General features: G+C 39.7%; 1 protein-coding gene across 6 annotated transcripts in view; it reads left to right on the top strand.

Annotated features, from left to right (window-relative positions):
- DPP6 (dipeptidyl peptidase like 6) overlaps nt 1-15,054 on the top strand; it is a 1,366,335-nt gene that overhangs the window by 862,792 nt on the left and 488,489 nt on the right. The gene's annotated exons all lie outside the window — the stretch shown is intronic.

The raw sequence follows: 15,054 nt of genomic DNA, 5'->3' as shown, positions 1-15,054 counted from the left end.
CTGATTACTTGAAGTTTGACCATTTTCGTGTGTAGGGCCATTTTCCCACCTCCCAGACAGAATGCTGTGCATCTGGTTTTCTACAGGGAGGCATTTTCATGCTTTCTGGCACTTGATGGAAACAAACCCATTATCTGAAGATGCTTGGTGAGAGGGAGGATGCTTTGTCCCTGGGAAGTGCCAGGTCAGATACTTTCTAATGAAGAATGGACTAGAGACACAAAGGGTCCGAGTAAGAATGGCCACCTGCCCTAGTCATGTGACTCTGTTGGGACAGGCAGTCCACAACAGCAGTTCACAGGAGGAAGCCAAACCAGATGAGCAGCCATTACCTAGCTGGCATTTCAGAAGGAAGTATGAGAGATCAGAAAGGACTGGTTCCAGGGTCTTTGTGGAAGACAGGGACCTGGGGCACTGATATTACATTGCTGTCTAACTTACCTGAGTCAAGAAACCCCATAAGACTCAGGAGTCATTGTGCATACAAGTGGAAGCTTGGCCCAGTTTGGCCGATATACTAAAGCAAGACAGTCAAGTTTACCCAGAGATAAGGTGAACACTGATGATAGTCAGCTGTGAAAATCTAAGAGTCATTAACTCATCAGCAGTAGCCTATTCCCTAAAGCAGGGGTCAGCAAATTATGGCCTGCAGATGAAATCCGGCTCGTAGAGCTGCCTATTTTTGTGCACCCCACAAGCTAAGAATATATTTTACATTTTTAAATGATTGAAAAAAATCAAGAATGTTTTTGCCACGTGATGATTATGTGAGTAGTTGTGATAGACAGTTTGGACTGCACAGCTTAAAAGATTGACTATCTGGCCCTTTACAGAAAAAGTTTGCTGATCCCTACCCTAAAGCAGTGGATCTCAAAGTGTGATCCCTCAGCATCACTTGAAACTTACAAAAAGTACAAACTCTCTTGGCCCAGCACAGGTCTACTGATTGTGGTTCAGCAATCTGTGTTTTATCAAGCCCTGCAGGTAATTCTGATGAACTTGCTCAGATTTTAGAATCCCTGCCCTAAACTCAGTCAGGAAGCTCCAAACTCCTCAGGCCTTCCTTATAATTTCTGGGTGGAAAGAGAAGCGAACGGGACCGATGGTGGAGTCAGGAGAAAACATCCAGGACCACTGTCTAGAAGAGTCTAGGACCCTGTCTTCCTTAAGGTGGCAGAGGCCATGGATACAGAAAGACACCTCTTATATTACTTCTTGGGCTAGTAAATTGTCACAGATATATGAAGTAGTTCACCCTCCCTCACCCTGTCCTCTGTCAAAAAGTAATGTGGGGCTAGTGCTTGTTGGCATTAGGGTTGAGTAAAGAGAAGTTGTGAATGGAAATATCTTCTGTAAAATTCATAGCAAAATGTAACATTCCAAGAAAGTCATGAGGAATAAAGACATTTAAAAAAATATCAACCAAGCAGGAAAGCTCTCAGTGAGAGAACACTTTTAGAAAAGGCTCTGATGTATTCCACTCCTTTTACTGTCATCATTGAAAGCTGTCAGGTTCTTTTCCAGAAAGGTTTGCCATGATATTTATAATGATCATTTTGGTTGAAGAAATGATGGTGGCTGATACTGCCTTAAGGGGCTTTCTTCATAGTTGAAAAGCAGATTGGTGGAGATAGTTCTGGATACTAGATCGGTTTGCCTGTCACAATTTTAAGACTTAACACTTAGCGATTGTGCCGGTTTGAATGTATTATGTCCCCCAAAATGCCATTATCTTTGATGTAATCTTGTTTGGGCAGATGTATCAGTGTTGCTTAGATTGTAATTCTTTGAGTGTTTCCATGGAGATGCAACCCACTCAACTGTGGGTGGTGACTCTGATTGGGTAGTTTCCATGGAGGTGTGACCCCACCCATTCAGGGTGGGTCTGAATTAGTGCACTGGGGCACTATATAAGCTCAGACAGAAGGCGCGAGCTTGCTACAGCCAAGAGGGACACTTTGAAGAATGCACAGGAGCTGAGAGGAGCTGCAGATAAGAGACAGTTTTAGACGGTCGTTGAAAGCAGACTCTTGTTCCAGAGAAGCTAAGACAGGACAAACACCCCAAGAGCAACTGAGAGTGACGTTTTGAAGAGGAGCTGTGCCCTAGAGAGGGGCATCCTGGGAGAAAGCCATTTTGAAACCAGAACTTGGAGCAGACACCAGCCACATGCCTTCCCAGCTAACTGGTTTTGCGAATGCCATTGGCCATCCTCCAGTTGAAGGTACCCGATTGTTTATGTGTGACCTTGGACATTTTATGGCCTTGGGGCTGTCACTGTGTAACCAAATAACCCCCCTTTTTAAAAGCCAGTCCATTTCTGGTGTTGTGCAGCCTGGCGGCATTAGCAAACTAGGACAGGGATCATATGCAAAATGTGCCACATATTGTGCTAAATACTTTACATGCATTATCTCATTTAATCCTCAGAACCACTCCATGAGAGTCATGTAGTGTCATTGCCACATAGCCCAAATATCCACAAATGTTACAAATGCGTGAGGTTAGCCATAAGCATAAATCTGAACCCACGTCCTATGGAAAGTCCAGTGTGCTCTTTAATATTTTGTCTTTTCAACCACAACCCCCTGCCCCCCCCCCCCAAATTCTCTGTCCCTGCTCACCTTCTAGGCTCCCATGGCTACAGTCCTCTCTCATCACTAACTATGGCCCACCTGTGGACACTGTCACTTACTTCTCCTTTATTCTCCAAAATACACCAACACAAAATTGTTTCATAATAGACTTTTACTGAAAGTTAAACAGATAATAGAGGACGTCTGTGGCACTCAACAGAAGATGAAGCAACATACAAATGAACGTCACACCTCACTTAAAGCCCCTTAGCATCCTTGCCACGGAGAAGTTTTCATTGGCCCACATTTTTCCTTGTTTAGGAGGCCTTCTAAAAACAGTGTGTCCTGATTTTGCTGCTGTTGCTTCAGTCACAGAACCTTTCGACTAGTGCCCACCACCCCTCACAGTTGCTAACAAGAACTGAGTTAGGGCGCTAAGTGCTTTAGAAATGAATCAGAGTTGCCTTCCAAATTAGGGTGAATCTCATGTTCACTTCTTAAATGTTTTGGGGAGCCACTGTGAGAAATTAACAGAAAGGTGCCCAGCATTGTTCTTCTCATCCCCAAGTTTGTCCTTCAGTCACTTTCTGTGTGGGTCTGGTAACCAGTGCCCTGCACTGTCTTTGCAAGCTGAGAATCTTCCAGAGGAGGTTGTTCTGAGTAACAGAGTAGACCTTTCCTAACATCTGGTAGTTTGCAAGTTGTTAAGGTGGAATTCATCTTTTCTTGTGTCTCTTATTAAACTTATTGCAGTAGAAATGGTAAAAATTTATACAAATAGATACATTGGCTTCTGGATTTTTTATGATGCTGAGCAGGTTCTGGGCTTTTAGAACCAATTCTCCCAAGTAAGTGGCAACCTCACATCTAATACTTCTGGACCAGCACTCTCTAGGTCCCAGCCTAGACTGGCTCTTGGGTCACAGTCTTCCTTTTGTGTTCATCTCTCCTTTTCTCTGAATATTTTGGGCTCCTGTAAAATATCCTCCCTCGAGAGAAATCAGGGAATAACTCCCAAATTTCAGCAACGTCACTATGCAGATTCATTTCTCTGTTCTTGTCACTCCTCTCTTATGTGGTTCAGACTTGGGTGCTATTCCACCCTTTTCAACCACAGGATACAATCTAGATTAAGGAGTTTTTCTGAACTGAAGAGACATTTCTGGAATCTCTACCCTTTGCAAGGCAGGGGACCAATAAGAGTTAGTTTTTTTAACTGCCCCCAGATCATATTCTTAAATAAGACTTTCATCCCACTAATAGTAGGGGGAAAAAGAACAAATCTCAGATGTTAAGAAGAAGCAGAATGCTTCCTTTAACCCCAGTTTTATAGATAAGGGTGCCTAAGATCAGAGAGTTTAAATAACTTGCCCTGGTCACACTAGGGGCAGAACTAGTCTTTTGAAGAGTTCTAACTTACTCTGAAAATACTTCTGAGAATTCTGAACAGTTGCTCCAAGTTCAGTGGGAGGTTTTTGTTTATGAAATACAAGGGCATGAATTTAGTCATGTGGGTTGAGCCCTAATTTGCAATGGAAGCCCAGAGTGTTTGTGCCTGGCAAGACACAATGGCTCCTGGGTCAGTCTTCCCTTCCCTTGTGCTCTCTCAGAATCAGCCTTGCTCATTTGCATAGCCCGTGGCCCTGTCCCTTGTCCCTAGTCTTTTGCAAGCCAGGCATCGTGAAGATCACAGCAGCAGGGCTGCGGTGTAAGTGTTGGGTTTGCTTGCGGTCTCAGTCTGGCCTCTTGGGGCTCCGCAGGGCAGCCAGATGAAATGCAAGATTTTCTTTTTCTATCAGATGTTATTTTCTTATTTTTGCTGTTTGACTTATTTTATGTTAGTTTCTCAGCTCCATCTCAAGCACGTCTGGGTACCAAAAACTTTCCTTAATACAGTTGTGATCTGTAAAGGCAAAGTCCTAAGAAATGAACTAAGGCCCAAAAGATCAATATTGCTAGATAATAACTTGGAGGTCTTAAATTACCTATTTGTCTGTTTGAATCCAAAATTTGGCTGGTAAATTTGCAGTAAATACATGTTAGCTATTTGGGGATCCAAAGTTCTAAGTCAGGAATTCTAGTGGGGCATATGTATATGGATACTGCCCATTTGCTGCCTAGTTCTCACCACTGGTCAAGAAGGAATCTTTAGAAGCCATTTGAATTATTTGCTATTAGGTTTGAATTGCCTCAGTAAGGAGACCTGCTGCAGATTCTGCTCTAACTCCCTGCCTGTAATCTGCATGAGAATATGCACATGAAATGTGAAAGGCGGAAAAAGGATGTGCCAAGGTCAGCTGCTGAGAATGGGCCCTTGGGGCTGAAATCAGAGGGATAAATGGGAACATAATGTGATACCAATCTTTCATGGGATGTTTTCTTTTCCAGCTTTCTTCTCAACGGCACCATCTCCTCAAATTAAAATAGGTTTTCACTGAACATAAAGTGCCTATGTTCATTGTTCATCCTTAAGCCAAACTGTTGGTTTTTAAAACTTAATTTTTGGTTAAGAGCCCCTAATAAGTAAGGTTAACTATAAACAAACAAATGTGTTGAAAATAAAATTAGGGCCTGCTAATTTTCCAGGTGATGGCCATTAGAAACAATGACCACATTAGCACTCCTGGGATTTCTTTAAGCTATTAAAAGCCTTTCTTCCTGATTGCTCAGCTCTCATAGCCAGGGCTAGAAGAAATCATTGAATGCCTAAGAAAAACACAACATGTTGAAGGCTAAAGAAGTTTGTATTAAACTTTTACTCTAAAATAAACCTCTTTTCTCTTTATTCTACCCTCTATCTTCCTTTGCCCACAGAGCCTCAGTTTTGTATAGACTCTTCGCCTCCTCACTCTTTTGAATTAGTAGGCAACAGATTAAAAGAACAAGTTCTCCATCACTTTATCTCATTGGATCCAGTTGGCATGCATACTTGATGAATAGGAGAAAATGAAAGGGACAGGGAAACAAGGTATATTGGTTCATATATATTATGTCCCCCAGCAAAAGCCATATTCTTTAATGCAATCTTGTGGGGACAGACGTATTAATGTTGATTAGTCTGGAAACTTCTGATTGAGTGTTTCCATGGAGATATGACCCACCCAACTGTGAGTAACATCTTTGATTAGGGTATGACCTCTTGACTGAATGTCTTCATGGAAATGTGGCCCCACCCATTCAGGGTGGGTTTTGATTTGTTCACTGGAGTCCTATAAAAAGAGCTCACAAACAGAGGGACCTCAGAGCAACTGAGGGTGATGTTTTGAAGAAGAGCTGCAGCTGAGACAGGCACTTGGAAGATGGCCATTGGAAGCTGACGCAGAATGCCATTTTGCAACACAACCTGGGAGCAAGCAGATGCCAGCCTTCCCAGCTAACAGAGGCATTTCCGGATGCCAATGCCCTTTCTCCAGTGAAGGTACCCTATTGTTGATGGCTTACCTTGGACACTTTATGGCTTTAACACTGTAACTTTGTAACCAAATAAACCCCCTTTATAACAGCCAATCCATTTCTGGTGTTTTGCAAAACGGTGGCATTAGCAAACCGGAACAGATTTTGGTACCAGAGAAGTGGGGTACTGCTGAACTTACAAATACCAAACATGTTGAAACAGCTTTTTAAATGGAGAAGGGGAAGATTCTGGAAGAATTGTGAGGAGCTTGATAGGAAAGGTCTAGACTGTTTTAAAGAGACTGTGAAATTATGGACTCTAAGAATACTTCTGATGAGGCCTTGAACAGAAACGATGAATGTGTCATTGCAAACTGAAAGGAAGGTGATCCTTGCTTAAAAGTGGCAGAGAATTTGGCAAAATGGTGTCCTAGTGTCAGATGGAAGGCAGAATTTGAAAGTGATGAGCTGGATACTTAGCACACAAGGTCACAGTATAATTATTCTTTAGGGACCCGAATTTTTAACCAATCTTATTGCCTGGGACTATTTGATATTTCTTCTAGGTGCACTGTAGGGAATGCCCTGAGTGTAAGTAGGGTAGTTTGAGGTTTCCAAGCAGAATTTGGAAATCTCCCTTTCTCTGCTTGCTCATGACCCTCAGAAAATCTTCTACTGTATTTTCTTTTCATGTCTTTCCTTCTGGGCAACAACGGTCTCTCACAATAGTCTTTCAACTTCAGTAGCTCAGGGATTCCAACATGGTACCAAAAAAGACTAAGTTTTCAGTGGATTGGGCTGCACAAAACAATGCAATAAGTAAAGTAACATCCTTAGAGCATCTTTCATTCATTTCACAAATATTTTTAAGCATCTGCTAGATGCCTTGAATTCTGATTCAGTAGATGATTTAGGTGCATAAAGAGATAGAAAATATGGCTTTACCTTGAATAGAGAATATAACAAATATTTTAATGTTAAATTATAAGGCATGAGTTCAATTGTATTTTCTTGATTTTACTGGGGACCGAATCTCTCATATCTAGAACAGTGCCCAGGAAGTATCAGTTAGATGAATGCATGGATGAACATGTTGTTTTCTTCCAGAAACAATTTTGGGAAAATCAATGGAAGCATCAGACAGTAATATATGATCCAGCCACCCTCCCTCCAGAATAAAAGGCAATAGTAGAAAAGATGAGACAAGTACCCATAGTGCATGTGATTTCACAGGAATTTCAAAGCAATGAAATTCCTCTGTGGATTGGAATATCCAAAACAGGCTTCCTGCTCCTTGCCTCCACCCCTGGAATCTCCTTGACCTCACTTTTGTTCTTCTCCTCTTCTTCCACTGGTCCTTACTCTGACTAGGTACTGGACCAGGTGTTTTATATGTATTAGCTCATTTGATAGTCACAACAATTCTTTGGGATGGATAGTATCCATTTTACAGGTGGGGAAGCCGAAGCTTAGAACGGTTAAGGAATCATCCCATGTTATTAGTCAATGGCTAGTAGCATGCCAGTGGAGATGTGACATCAGGTTTGTCTGTCTCCAAGCCTATGATGTGGTCCCTATGCCTCGCTACAAGGAGGGGGTTCTTTAAACCTGGATAGAAGAAGCTCTTGTTCTTCTCATCTTCCTCTTTCCTTCTGCATCTCAGGTTTCATTCTGAAGATCCACTGTAAAATCTCAGGGTGAGACTCATTTTAGACTAACCCAGAACGAAGATGTGGCCCTGAGTGGGAAAATGACCTTTGCTCAGCCATTTGAAGTCCAAGAAGTTCCCATGTCTCTCATCTTACAAAAGGCTCAGTGACCCAGGGCTTCAGGTGAAATCTGAGATACTTTTAAAAGATAGTGCTTCCTATATAACTAGGGTTAATGGATGTAGCTTGGAAATCAGAATTTAGTGAGTGTATGACCTATCAGAGAAAACATTCAACCTATGAGTAATGACCCCTGTGTATGTTGCAGGAGCTAAATAGGAGATAGAACCAGATCTTTTTAAGGCTCAAGTGTCACTGTTTTTTTCTAAGCCCCCATCGCGCTTTTGGGTCAAGTGTCAGTTTTGTGAGTGCGTTATAGGTTGGTAGGTGTCATTTTACAATAAATGAATTAATACCATGAATCTAATTCTCAATTCATACTTGTAGTATCACATATAAGTATAGATCTATAACTTTTGATGATTCAGTGAACCTGAGATAGTGGGCAAGTATATCCATAGAAGGCCTGTAGGGAAATTTTATTTATATTGATATGAAACAATTAAGGCTCAGTGCCTGTAGTTTCATTTAAACATCAAGAAAACTTAGTTTTATATTTTGTTCTGAGATAGATTATCTTTTGAATGTCTAAAGAGATGAAATAGTTATGATATGACAGTCATCTTTTATAAATGACAGCACAATTTGATGTTATAGAATTTACTAGTTTTAAGAGATAAGAATGCTTGGAATATATGTAAATGGCATTGCCTTGTTCTTTGGCTTTCTTAAAACTGTGTAATGAATTTTAATTTTTAAAAGAATTCAGGGGCAGGGGTGTCCATTTCTAGAAATATGTGTGAACCCATACTATGGTAGCTAAGCCTCTGTATATAAATGCAAAGAGGGAATTTGCATGTTTGATTGAGATGTGTCATGAATCTGAAAAAACTGTTTGATTTTATAGACCCTTTCCAATATGGAGCTACTGAACTTCTCCAAGGAATTGTAGAATGTGAGATAAGCCAAGGATCATCTAGTAGAGTTCCTTGATTACTTAGATGGAAAAAATGAGGCCCGTGGTGGCTGGATAATTCATCCAAGTTTATACATCAGGTCTCCTGATTCCCAATACAATTGTCTTTCCTCTATTCCACTTTTGTGAAAAAGTAGTACAAAGATATATAAGACATAATCTTTGCCTTTAGGCACCATCAGTTTAGCAGTAAATTCAGAAAAATCATTAAATAATGTAATGAACCATGAATACTTTCCAAAGACATGGAGTGTAATGAAAGTACAGAGAAAAGCAGCTTGTCTTGGGGTTGCTGGGAGAGTCCCCACGGAGATGACATTTGAGCCAACATGACATCTGAACATAAAATAGGACGTTGTCCACTGAAAATGGTTGATGATATAAACTGATAGTAGGGAATTTGTTAAAACATGGGAGACAAAAGCGATATGAACAGAGTTGTGGCAAATCCAGATAATGATGGGAACATTGGTTTGGCTTAAGCCTGGAACATTTGGGAGATTTGTAGGAAATGAGGTTGCAAGGGTGGGCTGGGGTCAAACTGTGAAGGGCAATATGTAGGCCTATTCATCTGAGCAGCAGGGGCCAGTGGTGGTTTCTGAGTGGCTGAGATGTGCTCCCTTGTATTTCTTAGGAAGACAATAGACTGGAAAAGGGATATGTTATATACATTTTTATGAATCACTTTCTATGTTCAAACTTCATTACAGGGCACAGTGAGGGAAATTGGGAGACTTAACCGGGCTGCTTCCTCTAATAAGCTCAGAATTTAGTGGGAATGACAAGTCACACAAGTAGCTGTGGAAAGTGGTTGAATGCAGAAAGTGGAACAGGAAAAAAAATCACAGAGTATTTGTCACAGCAGTGCATTCAGCAAGGGATCATTGGAGCTGTGGTCTGCAGGTTCTTGTTAATGAACATTAAATAAATACCTGCTTGTGTGGAGTACATGTCCTCCATAGTGATTCGACAAGAGGAAATACCAACCCAGAGTACATATTTGTAATAGCCAATTTATTAGGCAAAGTCTTACATTTTCATAAAGAAGAATCACTTATGATTTTGGCACTTCACAATTGTTATATATCTTAATTTTTAATTATTTACCAGTGATGTGTTCTTAAGATTATTATTTTTTCTCTCTGGAATAAACACAAGTGAACTGTATTTATTTCAGGAAAAATACAAATGTAAGTAGACCTCTTACAAGCACTAAATATAAGCTTTCTTTTCAGAATCTGAGCCTGCAAATTTCCTAGAAGGAATGAATTAATGTTTGAAAAGCAGCATGAAGATATTATGAACATTAAAACTATGAGAGTTTACTTAATATAATTAACTTGACCCCAAAGCAGGATACTTGAGCCCAGAGATTTTAGGTTTTTATTATATGAGAATATCCCATCACCAGCTATCATTCATTTATCCCATAGTTTTCAGCATTTTACTAGAGGGTGATTCTTCAAGAGTAAATGCCTCTTGAGCACTGAGGATGATGTATACGCAAGGGAGAGTCCAACAGAAAAGTCAAGCTCATTTAAATCCATAGCAGTAATGGAGTCTTCAAATCTCTTTTACAAGCTTTGTGAGGCAACCTCTTTAACAAAAAGGGGAAGAGTAAATTTAGAACTGACCCATCATTATCATCCTGTCATGCTATTGAGCACACATGAATGGGCCTAACCCCTGTTTCTTACAATAACTTGAAAACGTGTACTGGGAAACATGAGGGGAGACTTATTTAATGTCACTCGACCCTCCGTGATTAGAACTAAAGCATTTTGGCCTGTTTTATATTGTTTATCCTGAATTATATTGAGAGGATACAAAGAAAGTCTATGCCCCATTTTCAAGGGGGTTATATTCTAGTTTTTTCACTTGTTCATTCATTCATTCAGCATTGTGTTTTGAGCACCTACTATGTGTCATGCCCTGTTTTGGATGCCTCATGAAGCTCACGTCTATTCAGGGTGGAATAGTATGTTTTTCAGCACTCGAAGACTGGGGGAGCTGAAAAGAACTTACCTAATCTTGTAGCTCATACTCCATTTCATATATTAAAAAACTAAAACACTAGGGTAATCTCTCCAATTAGAGAACCTTCTAATTTGAACCTATTGTCCTTTCTGAACTGTAGTTTTCTTGTAACCTAGAGTTGAGACTGAGGGAGGGAGAGCTGGTGGGTGGTTCCATCATCAAAAGTAGACCATGGCCATCAGGAAATCCTGGACTGTCTAGGTGCGATCACCACCATAGAAAGATATTCACAATATTGTACTGAATGAAGAAAACTGAAAATAGCATAAAATGTATCCACGTTCCTTAAAAGGGATCTATATTTCTTTCTATGTATGCTTACGGAAAAAAATATGGAAGAAGATAAAGCAAAGTGTCAATAATATTTATCTCCTAGGATTAGTTTATACACATGCTGTTTTATATTACTTATCTGAGTTTTTTGTTTGCTTTCATAATTAATTTCCAGAGTAAAATTTAACATTCACACAAAAATCTCTACCTTCAAGTAGATTTTAGTTTTGTTTATTTTGATGAAGGTAGTGACCCAATCATGGCAGCGCAATTGTGATACACTCTAGTATAAAGTTTAGTGGACTTCAGTATCATAAGACTTGGTGTTGGTCCAAGTTCTGCCACTAAATAGCTGTATTATCATAAATGACTCACTTTATTTCTTGGGGATTTGCTCTCTTCATCTGTAAAATAATGATCTCTGATTTCTTCTAGATCTAAAATTTCATGATTTGAATTTAGTTTTAGGGACTAAAGAGAAAAAGGGGTAAGGAAGAAAGCAAATAAAAAATTATGTCAGTAAATATTTGATTCTTATTAAGTATGCTGAGCAAAGAACAGGAAGAAATCAGAGTGTAAATTTCCAATTGTGGGTGCACTAAGATGCTAGAAATAAATTAGCTGTTTCCTCTGTAGTCCCCTAAAGACCAACCCCTTTATTATGATGATGCCGAATATGTTCCTACTCAGAACAATCGGGAGATTCATGCTATCTGAGCATGATATTCTCCTGACTCAGGGTGGAGTGGGATTGGCCTTACTGATCAAATCATACTTACTCAAGGAGGTTCCTGCAAGCAGGAAATCTCAATTTTCATCAATCAGAGGATTTTCTTTAAACATGAGTGGGGGGTCCTCCATCATGTTGTAGCTTCTGAGCTGTCAAGTTCTAATTCACGGCCCTGCTTTAGCTCTGGCTCTAGGTCTTAATGCTAATTGTTGTGTTATCCCCCTTTCTTAATGGGGGAGTCAATTTCTACCTTTTGGGTTTCCAAAAATGGAAGTAACCATACAAACCTCTTCTTCTGGAAGGGGATCAAACCAAAAAGACACAAGACCAAAGTGATATTTCTGCTTGGTGACATCAAGGCTGGGCTGTTTCTGTAGTAGTGTGAGCTGATGTTCTGCGTTTTCTCCAACTTTTCTCTACACCGAGAGAAAAGTTAACAGTACGGCTCCATGGTCACATTAGGTCCCTGCTCACCTCTTTCAGAATCGTGCTTCAGCCTGGGCTCTTGGATCACTGGTGAGCAGATGCCATCCAGACAAGCACTGCTAGCCCAACAGTTCTGAAATTAGCTACCACCAAGCCCGGCTTGTAATTAAAAAGATTGCCACTCTGCCTCCTTGACTTTTATCACAGTCGTTGTGGGCATTCCCCTGCATCGGCCCAGAGGTTTGCCTATAGCCACAACAGTGACTGGCACCAAAAAGAGGAGAAAGTCTTCTCTCATTCAGGTATGAAACTGAAGCCAACATTGCTAGAAGAAAGGGGCTGTTGCAAAGCTATAGGGTGGCCACAGGCAGGGGAGAGAGAGATACCAGGTCTAGGGTTCCGGCTCACCAGAGCAAGTCCTGAGCTGAGCAATAGGTCTCCTTAAAACAGATAACCTCCCCATCACTGGTGTACAAGTTTCTGAGTCTCTGCTTTCAATTCGTTGGGTTATATACCTAGAAGAGGTATTGCCGGTCATACTGTATTTCTGTGTTTAACTTTTTGAGGAACTGCCTAACTGTTTTCCACAGCAGCTGCACTATTTTACATTCCCGCCATGTATTCACCAACAACGTTTTCTTTACTTTACTTTTCTTCTTTTAAATAATAGCTAGCCCAGTGGGTGTGAAGTGGTATCTTCTCCATTATACTTCAATATGCAACTTAACTTGACAGCCACAAGGAAAGTTTCAGATCCGTGTGTGTACATGTACAATCATCACAAATTGTACTTCTCTGTAGTGTGGGACAACAGCTAAGTGTTGACATGGAGTAGCACAATTGGCCATTACATAAGAACCACTTCATATTTTCAACTTATTAGTTTATTAGTTTAAAACATTTTAAAAAATGTTCCATATCCTTTCATTTATTTTAACTTTTTTAATAGAAAATTTCAAATATATATAAAATTGGAGAATGGTAAAATGAATCTCTGTATAATTTCACAGCTTGCCTCAACAATTATCACATCCTGGTCAATTCTTTTTTCATCTAGATCACTTCCATTCCCTCCTTCTCAGATTATTTTGCAAATCCCACATACTTCATTTCATCTGTAAATATTTTAGTTTGTCTCCCTAATAAATAAGACTCTTAACATGACCATAGCATTACTATCAATTGTAAAAAAAAAAAAAAAAATAACAAACAAACCAGTAATTCAATAATATTATCAAAAATCCCATCACTGTTAACATATCCCTGAATTATGAATTTTGTAACTCTGATGAAATCAGGATGTATGGCTCACATATGGCTACTGGTCAATATGTATATTACGTTTCTCTTAGTCTATAGATCTCTCATCTTTCTTTTTGTTCTCTGCAATTTTTTTTTAATTGTTGTTAAGGAACTAAGTCATTTATCCTATAGAGTTTCCCATATTGCTAATTATATCTCCTTGGTGTCATTTAACATTTTCCTCGTGTATGTTCTGTAGATTGTTTAATTAAAGGCATTCTCAGATTCAGGTATGCTTTTCTCAGTACTTTATGAGTGGTGTTTATGTGTGGTGTTTATGTATCTCATCAGGAGATACTTAAGTCTGGCTAGCTTTAATTTTATCATGTTAGCAGCTATTGATAATCCTTGCCTAAATCCTTTAATTCTTTATCCTTCAACTTTTAAAAACTCAGCTATATTCTTATTACTCCCTAACCCTCCCCCCATGCTAGAAGAAGAATTGTACCAAATTGATTCCTCTTTCTTCATATCCTATATCTAATGTGTGAGAGACTCTCATCAACACTACTTTAAAATATAACTAGAATCCAACCTCTACTCATTTTCTTCGCTAATCTCTCCCACTTACCTTGCCCTGGAAAACGGAAACATCCAGCAGGAGGCCTCTGTACTTCTGTCCATGCCTGCTTTAGTCTGTTCTCGACATAGCAGCCAGTGGTCATGTGTAACTTTCTCTCTCTCTCTAGAGTATAGACAAAGTGGTTACACCCTTGTCCTCCAGAAAGATCAGATGAGTTCACAGTGACCTCTGTATGATGCCAACTGTGGCAGATCTGGAAGAAATCATAGACAGAATACCATGGAAGCCATAGGAGGACTGGGTTTCTTTTTAGGCTAAGCTGCCAGGGCAGGATTCATGGAAAATGTGGCACACCATCTTGACCTTGAAGGATGGGCAGATTTGCATAGTGATAGATAGTGGAATATATTCTAGGCCAAGGGAAAAGTGCAAGTTAAGACATGAAGGAAGAGAGGAAAGGATATGTTCCTCCCTTGGCAAAACATCCCACCTGAGTGAGTGCCGATACGTACTGGGTTTCTTTTTGCGGTGATGAAAATGTTCTGGAATTAGATAGTGGTGATGGTTACACAGCTTTGTGAATATAATAAAACCACTGAATTGTAAACTTTAAAATGGCTAAAGTGGTGAATTTTATGTTATGTGAAATATATCACACACACAACAAAAAAAATCCCAACTGGCACCATTTTTGCAAAAAGGAATAGTGTGAGATAAAGCTTATGAGTTGGTTTGAGGGCCATGTTATGCTATATTGAATGTCATGTAAGGAGTCTGAATTCTCTTTGTAGTTAAAAAGGAGGAAGGTTTTCTTGAAGAGGACACCAAGCTTAATGGAGAATGTCTTGAAAGCAGAGTGTAGATCCATTGTGAAAATGAAGGCTGCTTAATTTTTCTAATATCATGAACAAATGTGACTTGCCTAGAACCTACATCTCCTATTATTACCTTCCGGTATTTTCCTGGGATGCTAGCAAGCTTTATGGCAATACTAACTATAAGTTTTCCTTCCCACTCTATGAATGACCTCTGGGAAAATTAGCAAATTA

Source organism: Choloepus didactylus, chromosome 5 (assembly GCF_015220235.1).
Source record: "Choloepus didactylus isolate mChoDid1 chromosome 5, mChoDid1.pri, whole genome shotgun sequence".
NCBI lineage: Eukaryota > Metazoa > Chordata > Mammalia > Pilosa > Megalonychidae > Choloepus > Choloepus didactylus.
The sequence above is the reverse complement of the archived record's forward strand: the minus strand, read 5'-3'. Positions and strand labels throughout refer to the sequence as shown.